This window comes from Dysidea avara, chromosome 1 (assembly GCF_963678975.1).
Source record: "Dysidea avara chromosome 1, odDysAvar1.4, whole genome shotgun sequence".
In the NCBI taxonomy this organism is placed as follows: Eukaryota; Metazoa; Porifera; class Demospongiae; order Dictyoceratida; family Dysideidae; genus Dysidea; species Dysidea avara.
Window position 1 is genome coordinate 44,415,833 of NC_089272.1, and position 22,181 is coordinate 44,438,013.

The 22,181-nt window shown below is 37.1% G+C and overlaps 1 long non-coding RNA gene across 3 annotated transcripts; it reads left to right on the plus strand.

Annotated features, from left to right (window-relative positions):
- The first annotated feature begins 230 nt into the window (after positions 1-230).
- Positions 231-21,210, plus strand: LOC136250577 (uncharacterized). 3 transcript variants are annotated; one of them, XR_010698583.1, is made up of 4 exons: positions 231-285; positions 1,037-1,081; positions 19,563-19,621; positions 21,065-21,210. It is a non-coding gene; the product is annotated as an uncharacterized lncRNA (long non-coding RNA). The 3 variants fall into 3 exon arrangements; XR_010698585.1 differs by having other exon boundaries at positions 261-285; positions 1,040-1,081; XR_010698584.1 differs by having other exon boundaries at positions 265-289.
- The last annotated feature ends 971 nt before the right edge of the window (positions 21,211-22,181 follow it).

The following is a 22,181-nucleotide window of genomic DNA, read 5'->3' on the forward strand; positions in this document are numbered from 1 at the left end:
AGGATCCGTAGCAGCACTCGTATCAAAGCGACACGATTTTCAGAGCAACTAAACGCATTGAGTACGACACATAGCTTATTAGGAAAGTCCGAATGCAAGTATATATTCGGGCAAGATCGAGCCGGATAAAGCAAGCCAAGTGTTTGAGGCGCGCGTTATTGTAGTAGTATTCAAAAGTATCCTAAATTAAACCGACGCATGCGCAATTGCGAAACACTGATTATAAATGCTGATGTGACGATGCTTTCTGGAACATACTACTGGTAAAAGCCCACCGAAGAAGTGGTAGGTACAGCTGTACGTAAAGTAGATACAGTCATGTCACAGCAGTGCAGTGCAGTGAAATTACCTAATAATGCGTTCCGGTCACGTAGTCCGCGTTGTACAGTGCTGAGGCAGCCATCATGATAATTCGATGTCCATTACTCACACGTGTACAGTAGAGGTGTACGTGCTGCATGCTCAGTTGAACAGCCTAGATTATGAGCTGTACCGCCTGTACTCCGCTGAGCGGCGTCTGATTTGATTCCTGGATGGAAAACGTAGTCATTGTGATAACTCTACCGTCACAGCCATCTCTTAACACTACGTTCATTGAGCAGAAATTGCATTAAGCTTGTGATATTTTTGTGTGTGGCTAATGTAGGAGCAGATTTTTGCAAGTTTGTGCTTGTTTGTATGAAAACATAATTTTTTTTGTTAGCAGTGTTTGGCTTATTTATTAGCTTTCCAGCATGATCATAAATGTGTAAATCACAGTCAATTGGTGTGCATGCTGAAGGCATGCCAGCAACTGGAAATTATGCGACTTAATGGTCAGTAGTGTCTCAGTAGCAATGGCACTGCGTTGCTTCAGTTCACATTCAGGCACACTTGTAGCTACAGTGTAAAAGGTTTATTAGACTAGCACTGGGACTTGTTCACTCAGTTGTTCTATTGTGACATGTGACAAATATTTGCATATACGTGCACATAATATGTATCTTGTATGTGACTCATCATGTTTTAGAATAACCTGTTCTATTATTAACTACAGCAGAATACAACCCAAAAGCAGAAAGATAATTTTGATCAGTAATTGGTATGTACCAGTAGTCTAAGACTGTATGTGTTAAAACTATCATGTTTGTAGCGTAAGTGACCTATTATTGAACAAGGTTTGTACTTTACTTTATAAATATCTCCAGGAAAGTAGTATCAGCATCGAATTTTCACCAGGAGGCAATGCCTTCCTTGTAGTACATCTCATGTTATACTCTACTTACTGTCTGTGTCATGAATGGATTTCTGCATACTGTAATTTACCAATTATCAAACACCAGCACCTACATAGTATGGAGCGCCTGTTAATTTTCGTTGATCAATTATCTAACGTTTTGCACTTTTCTACTCCAGTGACCTTAGTGCAATCTACTGTATACATTCTTCATTATTATATCAATGTGTTAACTGAAGCACCGTGATATCTATCACTGTCTTATCATCCTTTACAGCAATCCCTTCTATACAGTCTTCATGGATATATCTTTACTCAGGAAAGCAATAAACAGTTGGTTAATTCTCCTGCCAATACCACACTCAAGTTGTAGTTCCATTTTTGTGGTCTTTGTGATGAGTATCAAGACTGCTGTAATGTCCACACAAACTCTAAAGGATGTAAAGCTCATTAAAAATAGGCTACAATATTGGAGTTCTCCATATACACTTTACGAATATGCGAAATAATATTGTAAACTTCTGAATTTGTTACGGGATTTTATGTTCAATAGTAGGTCACTTACTCTAACAATATTGCTATTGATATCACATTTACTGTGAGGCCAGTCATTCTAAAGTAGCTAAGTAACTTTGTGTTGTGATGTTTCTCATGATAATGTTAGTGACAAGTTTAAGTTTGTCAAGGAAATTGGTTACATTGCTACCCTATGCATAGTTTCAAGTTCTCAATATTACCAAGAGTATATAATGGGGAGGGAGAGTATCGAACTATGCTATACGCTGTGGAAAATGAGCCCATAAAGTCCTATGGCATCGTTCAAACGACTCGGTGATTGTGTTGATTGGTGACTAATTATAAGTGCAGTGGGTGCACTTTGTACATGCGACTGCTGAGTGAAAGAACGGTGTAGTCGAGAAAAGTATGGCACATTATGTAGAGGAACTTGCCTAACCTGGAAAACAAACGTCGAGGTTTCATCATGGTGGAGCGAGGTCGAAATTTCGATATTTCATCATGGTAGAGATTTCATCATGGTTGCCATCCCATGCCTCGCCTTGACAGTTCTATTAGTTAAATTCTATTAGTTAAAGTGGCACGTCTAGATGGAATTTCAGCCATTGCGATTCCATACGGACCACCCGTTAAAACATTCAAGGTGTTAAATCTGAGCAATCAACAGCGGTCAGGTTTACGAGAAGAAACGAAGGTATGTGGGTTACTTTACAGGCTCATTTGTAACAGCATATAGTGTAGTTCGATACTCTCCCTCCCCATTATATACTCATGATATTACTCAACTGTTTATTTATGTATACTAGATGAATAAAAAGTTGAAAATTTTAAGAAGGAGAATAGGGATCGCTGAAAAAAGCCATGAAACAAGAAGGGATTGCTGGGGTGGTAATGCAAACTACAAATCCCTATTTTGACTCTGTCATAAATTTAGTTACATGCTTCGTCATTTTGAAATGAGTCAAAATAAGGATTTGTGGTTTACATCACCACCCCAGCGATCCCTTCTTGTTTCATGGCTTTTTTCAGCTATTCCTATTCTCCCTCTTAAATTTTCAATTCTGCATAGTAATGCCATCATCATTTCAGTATACACATAAAGTAATCAAATTGCAATGTCCATACAGACTAAGAGTCTCCTAATATGAGCTAGAATTTACACTACTAGTGCCTTTAATCAGCGCAAGGATTGTTGTTATACAGTTGACTGCATTATTAGAGCATTTACTTGACTGCTCTATTAGAATAATTATCTTGGTAACCCGCCCACGTATAATAATCACAAAGTGAAAAAACCACCTTGCAACAAAGTTTTCAGCACAGATGAAGCTTCCTGGCCTATACTGAGGACAGATTCTATTAGCAACAAACAGTGCACACCAGAAAAACTAACTCTGAGCACAATCTTGTATGGCGTCTAGTGTGTAATGGCATTTTGCAAGAAGAAACGGCTCAGCTTGGGCTGTTTCCATCCGAAAAAGAAATGAAAAATAGGCCATGGACATGCACAATGATCCGTTCAGCAAGCCTTGATACTTTGTATCCCAGTGTGAACTTCGCTATGCAATAATACTAATAACATGAACAAAATGGCAAATTTCAGTATTGTCTGAAATACACTTACTGTTTCCTTTTCACTTGATACATACTAGTGGACCTATACTCATTGCAAAGAACCACCAGAGGGTTGTTTTGAGTTGAAGGATACTTTTCATGGTGGTTTTTAGGTGTGCGTTCTATTAGGATTTTTGCAAAAAACATGGATGATCCCTATTATGAACCCACTATCATGGTTCATGATAAACTACATACAATGGTACCATGATTATGGAACATAATAATTTTATCACACCGTACGTCAGTGTTATGTGTATAATATATGTAGTTGTAATTGTTAACGTTCACATGCATGTATATAATATATATGTATCAGTAATAATTATCGCTGAAGATTAGTTATGTCTGGATGTTGATAATTAATATTGTATTCCAAGAATATTATTTAGTTACAGTTCTTGGAAATAGATATGCATGTTAAACATCATGTGTTTTGTGTTAGCACCAAATGGACAGCTATATGCGAATGTTAAGATCTGAAGTACATTGTTTGTGTAAGCTGAACATGCTTGTAATCCTTACCACTACATGTAGCTGGACTGTACGGCTCTTGCTGTACTGTAGCTTAGTAGCTTAACCTGTTATGCTTTTAAAATTGCTTATTTTTCTTTTGAACAATGCACCAAAATTTCCCCTATTATACCCCAAATGCCCCAAATTATGCCCAGTGGTGCCCTATTAAGCCCTAAATATGCTATTAGAAACTTGTATCTTGACTAGAGCTGGGCGATATGCCAATATCGATATCGATGGTATTAAGAACTGACAGTATTAAATTTATTACTGGCGGTATTATCGAACCATCACGTGCATCATGCATTTCCATCACATGCACAAGCATAATGGCGTCTGACAATGAAGAAGACGGAGTTGATACCACTGAAAGAGATGAAGCGGAGACCGATAGTGATGTTCTACTCGTTTCAAAAAGGAAAGCCAAAGCATTTGTGTGGAAGTATTTCAACTTTGAAATGATTTAAAATCATATTACCTCCAAACTGACTACTTTGCCATGGACCACACTGGGACAAACATTGCTGAGGCTCTTGAGGAGACCATACAGCAGTGGGACCTTGAAGCAGAGAAGCTGGTAGAAATCACTACTGATAGTGGTTCCAACATCAAGCTGGCATGTGACCTGCTTAATTGGAATAGGTTGAGTTGTTTTGGTCACAACTTAAATCTAGCTGTGGGAAAGGGATTAAATGATGCAAGGGTACATACAACGTACCCTCAGGGTTGTTAGAAGTGCTGTAGCTGTATTTTAGAAGTTGGAAAAAGCAGAGAGACTTGGTTGTTGCACAAGAACAAAGGGGGCTAGAAATTCACAAGCTGAAGGTTGACATAGTGATACGATGGGGCTCTGCATATGACATGGTTGAAAGAATGTTGGAGCAAATTGATGCTGTGAGAAATGTTCTTAGTGAAGACAGAGCCTCTTCACATTTATCACCCTCATGGCAAGATCAAGATGTTTTGTGGTCTATTGCTGCTGCTGTAAAGGGATTGAAAACCATTATGGATGCACTTGCTGCTGAAAAGTGTGTTACAGTTTCTGTAGTGAAGCCATTGTTGAGTCATTTAGCAGAGGAAGTGCTTGTGGCAGAAGATGATAACACTGACCTGACAAAGGAAATGGAAAAAAGGATAAAGGATGATTTAGAAGCAAGACATGATGATCCAGAATTCAGCTTTCTTCTAGAACTTTCTTTGTTTCTAGATCCTAGATTTAAGTCAGAAATAGAGCAGAAACTTTAGAAAAGGTAGAGAAACAAATGAGAGAATTGACTGACAGTTCAGTGGATGATTTGTGACACTTACCTTCAAGTTCACAGTGTGGTAGTTCAGGAATGGCAGTTCCACCATCTAAGAAAGCAAAAGGACTAAGCAAGGTTCTTGGTCGCTGCCTGGGCAATAGTCAGTCGGTTTAGCTAACCCCTCACCAGTGAGTAAAGGAAGAGTTGGATCAGTATTTAAGTCATCTACAGCTAGATGTTGAAGCGTCTTCTCTTGACTGGTGGAAAATTGAAGCTGTTAGATACCCAAATGTGGCAAAGCTAGCACGTAAATATCTGTGTTTGTGTGCGACAAGTGTAGCCGCTGAGCATGTGTTCAGCTGTGGAGGCTACATTGTTTCTGACAGAAGGACATGTCTGAAACTAGAAAGAGTTGATAACGTGGTATTTTTGGCTCTAAACTAGTGCTGAAACGAATACTAATTTTTACCATTCGAATAGTTGTGAACAAATCGACCGAATATTCGATTATTCTTTAAGCTTATACTCTATTCAATAAGTACCGAAACCTTTTGTTATGGAGCAAGGTAAAGCCTAAGAGCCATTTTTATCTTTTCTAAAATGGAATTTTTACAGCATAGATACATCACTTCATTTACAATCTTAAGTTTCAAGGTTGGCTTTTCCATCTGAATACAGTGTACAAAGTGCTAACGATTATTCGAATATTGTGGTAACGAATCAAATAGTGTCATACCAACCGAATAGTCAAATAGCCAAATAATCGTTTCAGCACTACTCTAAACATGAAAAACTAGTGTTGTCTCAGTTGTACCACTTATGCAGTTATCTGATTGTCATGATGGTTTGTAAACTTTGAAACTTGTACCATGTCAGACATTGTATGTAACCTATAGAAGTTATCTTGATGGTTTGTAAACTTGCATTACTACAACTTGTAATATGTCAGAAATGTAACCTATAGAAGAGAAAATAACAAGTAATATTGACATAAAATTATACAACAGTAATATTGCAACACGATATCGGGATATTTAGTAATATCATCAAAAAACACAATATGATATATCACCTTGAAAATTTTGGATATTGCCCAGCTCTAATCTTGACTGCTTTATTCGAGTATCCAATACATTTTGTGAATGTTCTATTAGGTGACCAGTGGTGAATCCAGGGGGGAGGGGGAAAACAAGCATGTGGCTCCCCCCCTCCCTAACAAAAATGAACATGCAAGATCGAGATAATAGAGCAGTCAGTAAAACACTCTAATAGAACAGTCATCACACAAAAAAACTTCAGAATCCTCCATAGTTGCAACTGAGTATGAAAACTAGCATCTGCAGCACTATCCCAATGTCCATGCATGAGAACACTTAGCCTGCTAAAAATATTTTGCAAATGAAATGCACATGGTCTTGTGTGTGCCATTCTTTAGGCTCATATATAGCTACTAGCTAGCTGAACTACTCATGACTGTCACTTATCTCTATACTGGTTCCCCACAGATCCCATGATCCATATATGTACTACTCTGGTGCACCCCCCTTTCCAAACCCTGGATTCTCCCCCTGGTGACTGTTCTATTAGAGTACTTTTCCCTTCACAACTAGCTAGCAGTAAATTATGTTTGCTTGCTTTTGTTAGCCTATAACAATTTGCATATCATGCAAATTGATATCTAATGTGCAAGATTTGTACCTAGTATGCTGGCATCACTTGTACAGGCCCACCACTCATTTTATAGCAATTAATCCAATACATAGTTTTATATTTTATAGGAATATATTGCTTGGCTTGTAATTTATATATAACAGTCTAGAAGCAGTAGATTGGAGCTTCTACAAATTTGTTGGTGAGAGAGAGGTTAATCAGTTAGAGGTATTCAAAATCACCATCACAGTGGTACTAATAACACTGCAAGGTTTTTGATATGAAATGCAGTAATAATGTGTAGTGTGTTCATGTTGTGCAGTATATTTGGCATGCGCATTGCGCATTTTGATTAAAATTCTTGAAAATTGTCCTATTATGCTAGCATATAATTCTTGATGCTTTTGATAGCCTATTATGCTCACATTTATGCCCCCCGGCATAATTGGTGCAAGCCTACTTATAGAAAAACAGTTGTATGATACATATCTACATGTTCACTCACTTGCACAGACTACCTACGTGATGGCTCTAAGAAACATCAGTAGAAATTAAAGTAAAGCTACTAACAGTAGACTCCATTATGCAGTAGCCCAGGCCCACATTTAAGGTTACGGAATAGTTTAAAATACGTGGGCGGAACAAAATACAAAACCTGCTTTAAACTAAGCAAGGATAAATAATTCAACAACTGTGTTGTGTTAGCAATACAACTGATTGTGCTTGTTTGTTTTTACTGTAGAACACACCGCCAAAAACTAGACTAACACATTACTGAATCCTTATAATTTCAACACAAGTGACTAAACAACTAAAATATCTAGGTCCTGTGGAAGCGATTTTTTAAGTTACTGGTTGTATAGACGTTTTATTGAACTTTCAGTAGTTTTTCGAGTGAAACAAGCTCATGAAGGCTTGTATCTGAGTCACTGGGAAGAAACACGATAAAAATGTTTCCACAGGACCTAATAAATTTAATATACAATATCATTATGCCCCAGAAATTCCAATAGAGTCTACAGCTGTTGCTGTATTTGGTGGCGGAAAAAACATGGTAGTGACAGCTGGAGCTGAGCAATGTAAGGGCTAGCTTATTTGTGTTACTACAACAAATTGTAGTGTTCCACCTGCCTCAAACTACACTGTAGCTACATAAAAACATTAAATATGAAGGGCTTCACCTTCATTTAAAACTTTTCACGCTGCTAGACTGGTTTTATGGGCTTCTCAAAAAGTATTGATAGGCATTCAAAATTTTGAATGATTGCCCATGACTATACCGTAACCTTAAGACCAAATATTTATTTTTCAAATGTGCTACTATAGAAACACCCTGGCTTACAATTGAGAGAGCCAATTAATCGAATGTAGCTTTTATATGAAGGATACAGTATGTTATAGTACCTTAGGTGTAAACAGAGTACTTTCCTTCTCTAAAAGTGAAGCATCAAGCATGAATTCTAATGTCAACAAATGACAGGTTGTTTATTAAAGGCTAGGCTTACTGTAAGTATAAAAAAAGTATTTAATTGTATTGTTAGAGTACATGCAGCAAATAGATTGACCAATCACTTAGGATCAATGTCTCATTAAATTTAATATTTAAGGTATTCACTTTGATATGTGACTATATAGTTAATGTGTATACATATTAATTGTGACCCAGTCTCTGACAAAACCAGTGTTAGCTATTATAAAGCCAAAACATGGGAATTCAAAATTATGTGTTATCAAACTTGGATATTTGTAAAGACTGGTTTTGTCAAACTGGGTCTCAATTTCACTTTCACACAATAAAGTAATAAATGGTCAATTACTTTCATTGTTGTGTAATGACATTAAAGGTTCACTGAAATGGAAAATGTACTTCCTATTTTATTGTATGAATGTGTTGTTTATAACATGCAGTGTACAAAAACATCATTTTAATGATTTTATTATAATAATTATACCAAGATATTATTAACCCACAAAGTGCAATTACACCATGAATAATTAAATCTGTGGCATGATTGGGAAACTCAAGGGTTCTTTTACATGTGTTACAATGGTAGAGTGGCAGCTCATGCAATATCATTGATCAGCAGTAATAATTCAGTCGAATCTTCCTCCATGTATTCATCAGCAGAAGTGCAGAAGAGTTGTACTTGTCTGTCATCCAAAGTATCGCCATGTTGCTTTGAATGGGTGTACAATTCTGATAAGGAGCCTGGGCTTCTACTAGTGCGAGTTCTAGCCTAGTCACTAAAATGGTATTCTGAAGTTAGCCACGTGGGGAATACTAACTGGTACATTAATAAGGACTACAGTTTGTGTATATCATAGTAGGGATGGCAAAGGTGTGGGCGTGGCCTGTGATATAACCCAAAAACCTGCCTCGATTTTTCCTCACAACAACATGACAGTATTGGTTGGGTAAAATTAAGCCCAAAAGTGTCTTCAGATCAACCCAAAACGTTTCAAGTTGCTACAGAGTTTTCTTTTTTTTAAATTGTTCTACGGAATTTTCTACTGCCTGCCTGATGCCTTCAGTCAAGCATGGCAGAAAACTAGCTACAGCTACAGCCCTAATTCTTTCACAGAAACTTTTCTAGTTTGCTTAAGAAACAAACCTTTAGTATATTGATAAACATACCATGAGTGTACTACAGTGGAACCTCGATTATCCGAACACCGATTAACCAAACTCTCGATTATCCGAACACCAAAACGACTGCTCAATTAGGATATTTTGTCAAAAAGTGTATGCTTTATTAGAGTAGTTGAGCAAAGCTCAGTATATAAATGTATGGATGTTCGATCTTACGTACTTTCGATTATCCAAACACCCTTTCCCCCCAATTAGTTTGGATAATCGAGGTTCCACTGTATTGTGTTACCTTTTATCCTTCTTTACCATAGCCATCAGTCAAGGTTCTCCGCTGATAGTGTTAATAGACTACAGTATGGCTTCCATTTACAGGTGTACATTGCATCAAACTATTTGAATACATGTGGCATTGAACCAAACTATTTGAACACATGTGGCTCTGTCGTTTTTGAAGTTGACAGTTGATACCGTATAGTAAAAAAAGTTTGGCGGTAAAAAAGTTTGACCCATTACAATGGAAGAACCTCAGTTATCCGAACTCCTTGGGACCAGGGGTGGTCCAAAGTCTGAAAAGTCCGTATCTCTGAAACTGTGTATAAATAACCTTAAAATAGCATGAAAAAAATATTTTTAAATATCTGTATTTTCAAATACCCTAATAGAACAGTCACTACTCTAATAGAGCAGTCATTTCCGTAGTTCGGTTAACCAAGAATCCGGATAAGTGGGTCCCGGATAACTGAGGTTCCACTGTACTGCAAAATTGACAAAAAGAACTTTGGCGAATGGCACTTCACCTGAAATAATTTTATAATCTATGATAGAATGTAGCTACCACGTACTGTATAGTGCAAGGGATTAAACAAATCGCCAATTAAGGGGTGTGGCAGCTGTTTTAATTGCAAGTCTTTAGCCCTCATGGTAAGGGATGAAGACTCGCGATGGAAATGGTTGCCACACCCCTTAATTGGCAGGTCTTAATCGCTTGCACGTAGCGATATTGCATTAGAGTAGTAGCTACATAGTTATCATACAACTGGCAAAGTTGATTGTGTTTCTAAATATCGAGCTAAACATATTTCTTTGCTGTACCAACACTGTTTAGTTTATACATGAATCCAACTTACTACAGTTTAGCAATTTATAGCTATAGTGGTTAGTGATGTGCGATATGTGATACAGGTATATATCGATCTATTATTATCGTGATAAAATTTTCTAAATCGTGATATGATATAGAATCTTTATATCATGATACAAGCCTAGGTATAGATTTTAGCTAAAATGTACCCAAGATGTCCTTGTAGTTTATACTTTTTTTGATAAAAGAGCTTGCAATGTTGCATGCTAGTCATGTACCATGTTGTATTGTACTTCTAGTACATCACTGCTACAAGTGTCATCAGTGTAAACACACAAACTGAGTGATGAGTTGTATATCGTGATATATTGTGTGCTATAATCATCATAAGAAAATATCCTATATCGCACACCACTATAGTGGTACACATGTGTTATGCTAGTTGATTACTTGCATAATATATGGTACTGTGATTAACTCTATAGTGACTAATTTCCAGGATATTTAGTAGTCATGAACTAGAAAAAAACAGTTCACAAAAAAGTATAAGAAAACATCAGGAATTTTAAATTGGAATAGGGACAGTGTATTGTGCTGCAATAAAAATTACTGAAACAAGCTGGATCAGAGTAGTACGTAATGTCCAAATAAAACAATATGAAGTGAATATCCCTACTGTGCCACACTCAAAATGCACAGTAGAGATATTCACTTTTATTGTTTTATTTGGACATTATGTACTACTCCGATCCAGCTTGTTTCAGTACTTTTTATTGCAATACTGTATACTCACTGTCCCTACTCTAATTTAAAATTCCTAATTTTTCTTATATTTGTAAATAATATAAGTAACTAGAAAAGTTATGCCTTGCCATAATATACAGAACACTTGATTTTTGCACTCACTGTACCATAGGTGCACAAGTGGCCATTGTAAAGTAGTATCCATGCACAGAAAATCAATCTGTTGTACAAACTTGACCTGACAATTTCCAGTTTGGAAGATTCTGGCTCTGCTGTCATATTGGCAGGCCAAAGGTAGTGGTGCTTCTGGTACGGTAAATTGGGCATGTGTGACAATTGTATTGTTTTGGCCATTAATTATGCTGCACACCCTAATAATGCATAATTTCAATCCATTATTTACAGTATATATCTTCACATGGTTTACTATATGTTGGTGGCACTGGCACAATTTTAGGTGTGTATTCTCCCTGTTTTACCTTTGGATAATAAAATTTTTGCCAGACTTTATTACAGCTTGCTCCGTTGCGAAGTTCTCTTTGGAAGTGCATTATAATCCAAGGCCGAAGGAGACGGTCTGGTTGGTCAGGCCTGAGCCGGACCAATAATCTGGAGTTGAACCAACTAGCTGACCAGCTCGAACTACATTACTCTCATGCAATCTTTGGACAATCACATTTACATGTAGCTACGTACATTTTACAGATGTTATTGAAAATGCATGACACGAGTAGTTACCTAGTTTCTCAGCCTAACTAAAGCACAGAACTACACGTATAGTACCTCCAATTACCTTACAGTACAGCATAGCATTCGTATCGTTCGTACAGAAATGATTGTGGGTTCTACGTACAGTATCACGTGTGCTGACAGTTGGCATTTATCACGTGTAAGGCAGGTGCCTTCTTTGATTCTAAACCAGCACACTTATATCACAATTCAATCTTCTTAAAATAATCATTAGCATTCCTTGGCTTGTCTCTCTTGGCTTCTTTTACTGGGCGAAGGGCTGGCAGTGACAAACCCGGCAGATGACTCATTCCGGGGCAAGAAGCTGTACACCCATACATTACATGGTGGCCATCTGGATGAAATGTTGAGTAGAAATCACTCCTCTTCAACTACCCACTCATCCTGTCGAGATACTGAACAAACTCTCAGCCTCACCCACATCGCGCCATTTTCGAATACTGATTGGTCTCGTGACTGTCCACCAGTATATTTACGTGATGATCCGTTCACTTCATACAAACCAGTATAGTAGTATACTGTATTTTTGTAGCTGTGTAGCTTTTTATTGTAGTTGTGTGAATTCACTGTGTAGTAATTATATCCTAGCTAAAGGGGGCCATGCTGCATGGGTTCCCTGTGAAATTTGGGGGGAAAGTTGCAATTTGCTAGCTAGTTTTACTTTAAAATTTAGCATCAATTTTAAATTTTAGGGCATTTTCAAGCCTTTAAATTGCAAAAATTCTAATTGCTAGCTATAACTAAATGAACCATCAGCAAGTTTCATGATGCTGTGTCCCCTGTATGTCAGGTCTACAATTATACATAGTATAGAAAGTCTGAAGAACAACAGATAGGCTTGAGCATATTTATATAGCTAGCTAGCAGTGAAATATCACTAAAATTGCATATCTGAGTGTCTAATTTTCAAAGATTTCCTGTGGGGGCATGCCTCCAGACCCCCTAGAATGCTCATGCTTTGCACTTCGCAGAGTGTGCTTCGCACACTGTGCAATAGCCCCTCTCTCATTGGCATGTATATAGTAGCAATTTCAACATTATAGTCAATGGCCTGACCAACTCTATTTTCCCTCCTCCGGCCCTGTAATCTACAGTACATTAAATAGTAAGTTTAAATATAATAATAATAATAATTTATTGAAGTGCTTTTACCTGCAAAACGATATACCACACTGTGGTAGGTTTCTGAGATACTGGTCTGGTTATGGGGTGATAGCTTCCATATACCTTCCATCAACCTGTTTTTGTTAATAATAATCCCAACACTGTAGACTAATGCAAATGGAAGTTATAGCTGTGAATGTACAGTAAGCGCCTGTAGTTTATTTTCAGTATAGTTGCTGTACAAGTTGATTTCCTTGCTCTTCCTATATACTGTCTAGTGCTATAATTCCAAAACTGCTCACCACAATAGGCTGAAATCATTCCTTGGACACTAGAGATAATGCTGAGAAAATAACAAGAAATTTGAAAGTTGTATGAACTAGGCAAGTTTTTTTGCTGAGACGGTCACATATGTATGTTTGAAAGATTTGTTGAATCACTACAATTTCAACACTGTGTATGGGAGGATACTATAAACAGCAGTCCTTTATTAGGTTTATGTTGGGTATTTTATCACCATTTCCAATACAGCAATCGTGGTATTTATTCCAAATTTCACTGCTACCCATGCTATTCCAAGTTAATACCATACTCGTTGCATACACTTTACTTGTACATTAGGTTCATTGACTATACATGCATACTAGTCCAGCTAGTATAATACGATTAATATAATACATTGTCCACATAAGATTCACTCAGAGTTTTTATCTCCAATCTTAGCCCTCTTCCAAGGTAAACACATTGCTGGATTGTTGGTAATATGTACTGTGCAATTTGTAAAATTGTATAAGGGAAGTGATGTGGATTGCACTGAGCAAAATTCAGTATTTGCTTGCTAAGCTTCTGACAGTCACTCCTTGTGTTGTAGCTCAAAGTATGACTAATCTGTTGATGATCCTCCATGTCAATGTCAGTAATCTCTCAATGACTGCTCACTTTTGTGACCACTGATTGAAGCAATTTTATCATTACTGAAACCTGCCTTTTGTAATTTGTGAACCATTGTTTTCCTTACGCTATGATTGGTGTAGCGTTTGTTACTGTTTGAAAGTCCACTCTATTTAGCCATGTCCTTCATAAAGCTATTAATTTTATTTATTCCCATTCTCTTCTGTGAATACCAGACATCGGCTTGTCCTTGAAAATCCTGCAATGCTGTAAGATACAAAGGGCCAGATGACTTAAGTGGTTCCGGCCGCTTATTCAGTAGCTTTTGAAATATCTTAACTGGACACCTATCTCCTCCGATAGCAAACATACGCTGAGGTACACATCTTTCCTGTTTTACTAACCCTCCTTGTCTTGTTTTTGTGGGACCTTCCACCCAATCAGCATACAGAGCTTCTCCAGAACTTGGGTTATATATTAATTTTAGGTCTTCAATTTTTATTTGGTGACGCTCTTGATAGCAGCCTCGTGTTCTGAAATTTTGGCTCAATAAAAGAACATAGTATAATTTAAGTTTTGAGGTGTACTGCTTCCAAGAATACCATTATTCCACATAGTTTGTTCATCTTCAGTAGTTACAAAATCTGCCTTCCTTTTTCGCTTTCCTTTGCCACTTTCGCGTAATGCAATAGCTTTTCCATTGAGTACCTCCCTGGCACTAGCAAATTCTGGTGCTGTAAGAATGTTGTAACTGTATCCAGTACCTTTTATATATCTGTGCATTGCTGAAAGCATTGTTCTTAAGGTGTCGGGCTCGTATTCTTCTCCCTTTTCATTATGAATTTCAGCAAAATACTGCTGTAAAACAACGTTCAAATTCAGCGCAGAAATATTTGGCAAATCTACAGATACACACTTTTCCTTCTTCCACTTTTCAAACCTCTTTACCCATGTGGCTGTAGACTTTATGGTGTTTCCATTCTTGTTTTTCTCGAGTAGACCTTGTATCTCCTTTCCGTTGTTAAAGCGAACACACTGGAGCTCGAGCTGGAGCTTGCATCGAGTTCAGGTGCCGTAAGTTCTTCTGAGAATGTATCAGTACCTATAATGTCACTGTCATTAAAAAACCGCAATATTTCGTCAGAAAAGAAATCTTCTGAAATATTAAAAGCCATTGAACTAGCATTGCTAATGTAATGGATTCAGGTGCTAAACACTAATTACGTAATACTGTTACATAAATTATAGCCAATGAAATCGCAATTACAACTTTTCATTGCTACCAGTGAAATACAGGATAAATTTCACTGCTACCATTGAGACTTTTGTATGGGCTGTGAAACAGGTATGGTATTAACATATGATACTATACATACACTAATAAAAATATTACCTTTATGTGTCATTGTAAGAGCTGTACATTACTAGCATGTTAGCATATTGCTTTGCCTCTATAGCTATACAAAATAATAATCAGATTATTGAAGTTATTTGAACATGACACAACGTATTCCAGGAATCTCTTTTGAGGCTTCTCACAAAGAGGAGTACATAGTATTTTGTGTTGCACAACAAGTAACTAGACACTATTAATTTGTTACTCACATTTTGTGGGAAATGTACATGTGATCACCAAGTGTATGTTGATAGCACAGCTCATGTACAGTAGGTAATCAGAAACTCCATGCTATATATATATTCAGTTTGCTCCTTCCAAACAAAACTATACAACTTCTAAACTGTCACTAGCAAGCAATTGTTTCATTATATACCAATCAATGAACACCAGCCTCAAATATTGGGATTATCTATCATAGTGACTCATTGGTATATCAAGTCTAAGTATACAGTACAGCTGAAGGGTAACGTCGCATGTACACGCACGACGCGCGTGAGGTGTGCTCGAGTGACCCACGTGGATGCAGCAAGGCTACAGTAATGCTCCATGATAGCTAACTTTACTCGAGAGCGTCACACAAGACGAGATAACAGGTCTCACCTATGGTGTTTGGAGGCAGCGCTGGCTCAGTTCCGCCAGCTCAGTTCCGCCAGCTGTGAAGTCTCCTATTACAATGCCTGTGTTGTAGCTACTGAATACTTGGTCACTTAGCCACTGACTTGACCTGTCACAGACTACAGTCAGTACTGTAGCTAGCAGTAGCTACCGTAGACCTCGCCGTAGACCTAGGGTCGCCAAGTAATGCCACAGAACCCCAGTTAGTGCATTTTTCAAATGATTTCTAGATAGTTAAAAGGAATGGTCAACCAAAGTTTCAACTCTAGGAGCCAAGAAATTTCAAAGTTACAGCGCTACAAAATGGTAACAGCAAAAATCGATTTGTACAATGACAATAAACTACAGGCGCTTAATAAAACGAACATAACATACCACTGCATACGGATGCAGTCCTCTACCAAGATGCAACTTATACCATCGAATTCTCCATGAACAAGCAAATCCATTGCTGGGTAAGTTTTGTCTTCCAGGCCTTTTCTACGACCAGGGGGGACCAGCGAAGGCGAACGAACGTGAGAAAAAACGATAGTGAACTGCTCGTCCAACACAAGGCAGACTAACACTGATGCAATTTGGATCGGTTTTGTAAATCTGGTCACATATGTATGGTACTGTAGGTAAACTCCATTCATCTACTGTAGTGTTTACTCTTTTTACTGTGTGCTCTACAAACATAATTATATTGTGTATATAAAAGGGCATAATTTTGTGACAGGATTAAAGCATCTCAAATTAGATAGATTCTGTGCAACGGTGGATTCATTATACTATAAGTAAGGTTTTTAGCCTTTTAATGTTTTTGTTTTTTTTTAATTTTGTACTGGACCGCCAGTAGTTACTGATGCGTCCAGGGGGACCAGCCCCAAGAAAAATCAAATGCACACGTACATTATGATTAGCTAACTACCTTTAGTGGGTCCCCCATCATACAGTACTATATTAGGGATCATGGACATTTGGGCTTTCTTGCCCTAAAATATCACCCAAAAACCAGTCTCACTTTTCCTTCATGACAGCTTAATTAATTAACAGGCGTAGCCAAGCCCAGAAATGTCTTCAGACACACCCCCAAACCCTTCCAACAAGTTTCAATGAAATTTTAATTTTTTTGTTGAATTTTCTACTGCCTGACTGCCAGACTGAACTGATGCCTCCAGCCAAGCATAACTCAACAATGGATGGATAAGGCTATGGGCTTGATTTTTTCACTCTTTGATGTCAATTCATCTGGAGACATGCCTTTTTTGCCAACTACAGAATATACAATACATGCATCATGGACTTACCTCTGTCCTCCTTTGTGTCTAAGTTCTTTCACTGACGATGCAAGGTGTCAATTTGCAATAGTACAATATATAGGCACCAGCCTATTATGCTTTTAATTTTGCCTATTATGCTATGCTGCAGTGCTCAAAAATTTTGCCAAAAGTTCCAATGTTTTGTTACTTTCTATGGATAATGATAAACTTTAACTTATGAACAACTGGTTAAATGTAAAAAGTACTAGTTGTGATTAAGAATTTGGCTGCATTGTAAACTATAATAACAGTTGTGCCAGATAACTACTTAATGCCATATCAGTGACATCGACTGTTTTATTATTGTAAGTCAACCTTTTTCTGTGGCATGCATTTTTGCTTAAAGTACATATATGACATTATTCTGCCTATTATACTAGCATTATGCTCAATGCTTTCAGGCACCTGTTATGCTCAAAATTATGCCAGCATAATAGACTGGTGCCTAACAATATAGCTTCCTATGGCAAGTTTACGTTTATCACCTGCATTTTCTGTAATGACTGAATTGATTGTAGAGACGTTTCTCGTACTGTTCTTTATTTGTAACACTACGTAACAGGTGGAATATAGCTGAAAGCAACGTGAAATACCACTTCACTTCTCAGTAATGGATTGTTGTGGCTCACATTCAGATGCAAAATTAATTTTGTGGCAGGCATAGTACCATTCTTTCTTTTGATGTGGTATGCATGGGTTCAGTTTGTTATAAAAATGTAAATAGCACAAAAATTTAGGGATTTCAAGTTGGATTAGTGATCAAACAAAAGAAGCAGTGAAACAGGGAAAAAAATAATGAAGCAAGAGAGATTGTCTATACTTGCAGTTATACAGTTATACTAATGCACAATTAATCCCTAATTCAGTCATTGTTGTAGACTGAATTAAATGCCCATTAGTATATCTGCAGGTATAGACAACCTATCTTGGTTCACAACTTTTTAGCTATTCCTTTGTTTTTATTTGATTCCTAATCCAACTTATAATTTCTAACTCTTCTTTCTAGTTGGATATATCAAGATACACAGTAGTGTGTCGTGCAGCCAAGAAAGCTGGTGCACCACACTGTGAGTATATTGACAGGAAGAAAGAAAACACCTTTTTCACACGTGCATAGCTCCATGGCCCCTTCTCCAAAGTAAACCATTTTTGTATTACAGCTGTATACCAGGTAGGGTAGACCACACCGCAGATTTGACTAAATTCGCAAAATGCATTTGTGAGATATGGGCCTTCAAAGTTTCATTTTAATTTCTTTTTTTTCTTATGCCGTACAAGGGTTATGAGGGCTTCAATTTATTTTTGCACGCTTTGCTAAAATTGCTATAACATGTAAATATGTAATTTGATTGCCTTGATCTTTGGCACAAATGAAGAACGTATAAAAGTGAATTAGCATTACATATCACGTTTGCTGTGAATCTTATGCGTATCCAAGGAGTTATGAGCATTTATTCACATAAAAAGATACAAAAGCTTCTGTCATGGCTACAGGGTAAACCGAGTATGGGAATTACTTGAAAATTGGTGTGTACATAGGCTGATCATTGTAGCAGTGCCTGAATAGTAACAGAGTTACTGCTACAAAGTTATAAAGCAAAAACCCAATCAAGTGTAAATTTGCATGATCGAGATACTCTAATAGAGGAGTCACAGTGGGGTAAAAAGATTCACAAAATTGTCAAAAAAATTACCAGATGCTAGAGCTCAAACCAGGGACCTCCATACCTGATACCCGCATCCTTAACCAACGAAACGCAGCTATCTTGGCTGATCTCCACTTAATTTAACGAAAATTCTAGTTTAAATCTGCCTATGGATAAAGATTTGTAATTTCATATTCTATGTATGTTCTGTTAGAAGTGCTCAGAAAATGTGCACTCTATTAGAGTATTGCAATAATATTACCAAATATTGAAGTAAATCATGCAATACAATACATTTATAAGTTTGCCTTCAATAATCATTGTGTCTGTATAGAAAAGAAGAAATGTGAGTAAACACAAACCCCAAAGTCAGCCATAGGCTGGTTTTGGGGCCTTTTAAAGTAAAATAAGAAGTGAAATTCACACAAAAACAGCCAAACTGTGAAAAATGGTGTGGCCTTAAAAAGCCTGGGTGACAAAAGTTGTGAAATCAAAGGTGACAGCCAAGAAATGGCTGCAGTGATGTTAATGCTAATAAATTGTAATAATGGCTGTGTACTTTGTTAAAATTTATTAGCATTTATCATTGTGGATAGTGTTTAATGGAAATTATTCTATTGTTCATAGTAAACTTCATGATGTGTATTGTACGTATGTATTTATACCTATGCACTAATTCTTGCAGAGACTCCATGAAACCTGAACTACTTCTCATCAGTTTCTATATTGCTGAAGTATTAACAGGTACCATACGTGACCACTTTTAAACACATTGCTGAATTTCAATATGCAAAATTATTCACATGAAACAATGACAGTGGGACGTTTGGGCCAAATGCTCTCCTATCCTCAGAACTACAATAACTTTTGGTTTATTAGAATGTGCAAAGTGGCTTTTAAACATACAAGCTTCTATATCTACTGTATGTCATTTACTCTATCATTATAGATGCAGGATATATATGTAGAGAGGGAGGAGTGAGAAAGGCATTTTATCTATAATCCCTACCTCAATTGACAACAAAACCATCTACATTTCCGGTAACCCTAACTTTACTAATAAGTGTAGCACTTGGCCAGATTCTGGGTGGCCTCACTGGCCTGCAAATCAAGTCATGGAATTTTTTCACCTCTTTTTATGTATGCATTTTTCCTGCATTACTTTAGTCAGTAATTTTCACTTAGGCCCCTAGGCTAGCAGTAAAACTGATAAAAGTGATAATAATTAAGAATGGATTCCATGTGCACTGTACTCTGCAGGTTCTCTAATAGAACAGTCATTGCATTATAATGTGTTTGAATTTGGGTATCAAATTACTAAGCAAGAGCTTTAGGATAAGCACCAGCATTTATGATATATCTATAAAGGCCACTTAATTTCATGGTCATATGCCATTGGTACATATAACCAAATAATCTAGTGGCTTTCCATACGTATTTTCCATCTAGATGTGTCCTTTCCCTTGTCAGCTTCTGGATTCACTCCTATTTACACTACAGGGCATGAAATTATGTTTTGGAAATAATCTGACAAATCCTGCTATTTGGTCGGACATACTCAATAGTACTGTATAAAAAATTCTAAAAGTATTTAGACATTAGCAAAAATGGTTGGAAAATGGCAGATGTATGACCATAATTTCAGGCTCTGACGCAAAAAAACTCTTACACATATATGCTGCACATCAATTATTAGTCTAAATTGTGCTGTGTTTGTCTTATTCCTTCTTGAATACTCTTTGCGTAAACTTTATAATTCATTTCTGATTGTCACCCTATTTTACCTTATAAATGCTCTTACATGATCTGTCAAATGACAGATCAACATGCAACATGGTCAGTCATTGGTACATAATAGTATGTAGTTTACATTCACATTGGCTTTTAAAAGCTTATTTTGATAGGTCATAATGTCAGACCATGGTCAGTCATTGTTGCTTTTGGGTTGGAAAATGATAGGTGACAGGCTGTTATTTTGAGCTCTGTGCTATCATTTGTGCAGTGTTATTGCTACACAAAATTGTCAAATGCACAGAACTTGATCCATACAAGTGTAGTTGGTAGCTACTATTGTAGAATTATTTATATGGTATAGATATTTAAAGCAAAGCATACAAGCACTCTACATAATTTATACTTATACATTTATGTACTAGTTTAATACTTCAACCTGTTTTGGTACTGTAGCTATCACTATCACTAATGGTCCACAAGACACAACAGTGTGTATCAATCAAGTGGTAAATTGTACATGTGGATTTACTGGAGGTGATCCTAACTTTGTGGTACCAATTTGGAGAATAATCAAGAGAAGAAATGGTGTAGTTGTCAGTAATGAGGCTATCAATGGAAGAGATATCATTGACACTACTGATGGACTGGAGTGGATACCTGACCTACTTAATGGAAACAATAGCGTATTAAGAGTTGGTCCAGTGAATAGGACTGATAACCAGTCATCATATCAGTGTATCTTTGCACCAGTGAAAGGAGAAAATTCAATTGAGAGCTCTATAGGAACTCTGACAGCTATAGGTAAGATAAACAATCATGATGAAGACACAGACATGTGTCTTTCTATTCATAGTCCAGGAATACAGCTTTTGTTCTACATTGTATATATAGGAGCACAAATAGTTGTATTGGTACAATTATACATCTCCACTCGCTCAGTCATGTCCATGCAATGAATGCGTAAAAATTGATATTGATTATGTGCAGTATACCATTGTGATTGATCAGATTTACCGTGGTGGACTGCTACATATACTGCAGTTGTATGTATGCTTTAAAGATTTTACCCAGCCATCATCATAGTGTGTGCTTATAACGTAACAGCAGAGACACAAGCTAAATAATACACTTAGTGTCACTTATATAGCAGCTATAAAATTAGTGACAGATCAAGACACACGGTAGTGTGTCATGCGGCCAAGAAAGCCGGTGACCATACCGTGAGTATATTAACAGGAAGAAAGGAAACAACTTTTTCATGTGTGCATAGCTCCATGGCCCCTTCTCCAAAGCACAGCATTTTTGCATTATAGCTGTCCCCCAGGTAGGGTACACCACACAGCAAATTTGATTAAATTCGCAACAGCCATTTGCGAGATATGGGCGTTCAAATTGCGTTTAAATTTCTTCGTTTTTTTTCTTCTTATGCCATACGGGGGGCTACGGGGGCTTTGATTTCTTTTTGCACACTTTGCAAAAATTGCTATAAAATGCTAACATGTAACTCGATTGTCTCAATCTTGGGCACAAATGACGTACCAAGTTTGTTGTGAATCTGAGGAATATTCAA